The sequence below is a fragment of the Marmota marmota genome, unplaced genomic scaffold (genome assembly GCF_001458135.2).
Source record: "Marmota marmota marmota unplaced genomic scaffold, marMar, whole genome shotgun sequence".
NCBI lineage: Eukaryota > Metazoa > Chordata > Mammalia > Rodentia > Sciuridae > Marmota > Marmota marmota.
This window is the reverse complement of record NW_026000048.1, coordinates 6,069,952-6,073,398: the sequence shown is the minus strand read 5'-3', so window position 1 is coordinate 6,073,398 and position 3,447 is coordinate 6,069,952. Positions and strand designations below refer to the sequence as shown.

Sequence of the window (3,447 nt, the reverse complement as noted above, 5' to 3'; positions counted from 1 at the left end):
GGCTTTTTGAGAGCAAGAATCCCTTTGGTTTTGCATCTTTCAGACCCTAGAAGAGAACCTGGTTCCCTCCTCGATTAGTATTTATTGCATTGAATAATATTAAATGATGTGACTGAGAGCCCATGAACTATGAAAAAAGTAAATCATGGGTACATTTCAGGTCCATATCTAAGAGATAAAGGACAGAAAGGCTTGGAACGCCATTAGCTGGTAAAACCAACTCTTAAAAAACCCTAACAAGAGTTATCAAATATGTAAACAATATACTTTTTACAACCACCTATGTCATCTCACTGCCACCCTTCAAGAAAGCAAAACTTCATTATTATCCAAAGGGTTCTCTCCTCTCTCAATTTTGGCTCTGAAACCACACAGCTCAGCACATGGCTCTTCTAGAGAAAGGAGAGTGCGGCTGCTTGCGTGTGGTGCCAGTTGGGTAACACAGGGCAGCCTGACCAGGTAGAGGAGCTGCCCTGCAGAAATGAGTGGTTCATTCCCTTTTCAAGGCCCATAGCCTTTTCTCTTTGAGTAGATTCTGAGCATCCTCGGAGCATGGACCAGGACTCAAGTTTCTTGGAATTCTCCCCAGATCCCAGCAGAATGCTTTGTTTAATTGCAGGTGTTCAGTCAATATTTATTGATGGACTACTTGACAGAATTGAAATTCTTTGATCTGAGTTTCAGCTTTTTCTTGCCTTGGAGTTCCTGGTGAAGATGCTAATAAACAATGAAACCATCAAGGAAGCAGCAGCAGTCAGGCAAAGAGAGAGATCCTGGAGTCCCAGACTAAACGTGCTGCCCTCCTATCTCTAGCTCACAGAGAAAGCAAACTCTGGTGCCCATCACGAGAACAACCCACTGTTGTTCTCTGAGCTCGCTTCTTTCATCCTTACCCCATCCTTTCCCTCCTGTTTTGATTTCTGCACTTAATCCTTCAGGACCCATTTCTTTTATCTTCCTTTCTCAGGGTCAGAAATTTGGGATAGCAGGCATTGTTGAAAGACAAGCCATGAGCATGAGTGAAGGGAAAAGAAAGAATATAATTGATTTCTCAGCACCTCGCCATTACCTTCTTATTCTTTCCATTCCCCTCCCCCGTCTTAACCCTGATAGGCAGAAAGTGTTTCTGTTGCAAGTGAATTCTTTAGTAGTGTGGCGCGGGGAAAGTTTGAGAAATCAAAGTTTAGGGTAAGGATAGTCTGGATAAACTCCAGAAGCAGAGCTTCCTTCTGCAAGAGCCATTCCACATCTTTTCCTACCTTCTTTCTGTGCTGCAAGAAGGGTGCACATGAACACTCTGGCTGATGCTCTCAAAGAGCATCCATAATGCTAAAAACAGAGACAAACACCAGGTCATTACCAGGCCATGCTCCAACGTCATTGTCCAGTTTCTAACTGGGATGATGAAGCATGGTTAAGCTGGCGAATTTGAAATCACTGATGATCACAGAGCTGGGAAAATTGTCATGAGCTTTGCAGACAGGTTAAACAAGTGTGGAGTGAGCAGTCCAGATTTGAGGTGAAGCTCCAAGACTTGGAAAAGTGGCAGCATAATCTGCTCCCATCCTGTCAGTTTGGTTCATTGCATTGACAACCTCAATGGGCCACGAAGAAGTAAGACTAAAACACACAGGAGGGAAATTCCTGGGATTCTTTTTCTAGGGATGTAAAACATACATACAAATAAAATCCCTTGGTGGTAGGGGGAGAACTTTTCCATAAAGTGGGGATGAGAGAACAACCATAGAAGGTATTACCTTTCTGCCACTCACCTAATGTCAGCCTCCTGCACCTGGATTTAACCAATTCATTTGATTAACTCAAGTCAGTGAACCTTACCTCCATCAAAGCTCACAACTTCCATTCTCTACCTCTTGTCCCCGCATTCAGGTATTAAAAACTACATTTTGCCTTTGCAAGATATTCCAACAGCAAGCCTCCAAGTCATTCTGATTTGCATCACCTCATTCGGCTGCTTTTATTTTTTGCCTGGAGAATATCTTATCATCTTTGTGTCTCTATCTTCCCTACATATTTCCTCTGCCTCACTGCACACCACACCAGCTCAGGCTAATTATGGCATCACCTGGATTATGTCTGACTCTGTTCAGACATCTTCAGTGGATAAAACCCAAACTTACTCTATCCTTCCAGATCCACTCACCTCTGAATCAAACTGACATTTCTAGCCTTAGCTTCTGCTGTCTACCTAATTCTACGTCCGGTTGACTGTAGACCACGTTCGCTATCTCAAGATCCACTTACCAAGGCTACATCCATCCTTCAAGAACAGCACTTAGGTCTTTCCTAATGATATCAGTTCAGTAACTTTTCCCTTCTTAAAATTCTACTGTTCTTCTTATCATGATCCTTAGGGCCACCTTTTACTGTTAGAAAGAAACTCACCTCTAACCCAACACAAGTCAGTCTAGGTCAGAAATTTGGTATCTGATGTGATGAGCTGTTTCTTCTGGGAAGTACCAAGCATTTCTGTTAACTGAATTGAGCAATTTCCTGATAAACTGAGACTCACCTTGCGCTGTTGACCATCTGTCCTGTGAGGGACTTAGTTAGCTTTAACCAAATGTTTCTTTTTTAAACTAATCTATCAATGTTATCTAGATATCATTTCTTCCTGAAAAATCTCTACTAGGAAAAAAATCTTTGAAGTGAATTTATTGGAAATTGCTTCCTTCAACTAGGTTTGAAATAAAACTTTTATATCTGCTCACAAAAAAAATTGAAATTGCTGAAATATATTCTAGTTATATTTTTATGTGCATGCTTTTTAACGCATGGTGTTAGACTTCCCCATGTGTTATTCACTGTGTTAGGTGATAGATTCAGCATAGGCTGGTCCTCTAGAAGCCAACAATTTGGCACCTTTAGCCTGAGATCCTGGGACTCTCAAAGTTCAGAGTGCCCATGACACTTCTGAAACTTTCTATAGACTATGTACATGTTTATGTGCATGTTTCTTCAAAGAGAAGAAACCAAAGATTTCATCATATTCTCAAAGAAGTTCTAAATACCCCCTCAAAAGATTATAAGCAAGGAAAAAAAAGAAGTACTTGAATAGTGTATTACAAGACAGTGTGGCAAGTGCTATGATAGAGTAGAAAGGATGACAAGAGGCCTGTTGGAAGGAGCAATACCACCCAAGTATCTTCCCATTTCAGTCGCAAACTTGCTGAGGGCAGCAGTTCTGATACAAAGTCAATCCTCTATATTGTGGACTCTGTATCCATGAATTCAATCAATCGTGGATCAAAGATACTTGGAAAAAAATTGTGTCTGGCCTAAACATAGTTTTTTGTTTGTTTGTTTTTTGTTTTTGCTTATCTCCATTCCCTAAACAATGAAGCACAACACCTATTTACATAGCATTTGCCAGTTATTAGGTAGTATAAGTCATTTGTAGATGACTTAACGTGTAGGGAAGCATAT

At 40.8% G+C, this 3,447-nt stretch overlaps 1 pseudogene; it reads left to right on the top strand.

Annotated features, from left to right (window-relative positions):
• Positions 1-1,288: 1,288 nt before the first annotated feature.
• LOC107150318 lies at positions 1,289-1,662 on the top strand (annotated as a pseudogene).
• The last annotated feature ends 1,785 nt before the right edge of the window (positions 1,663-3,447 follow it).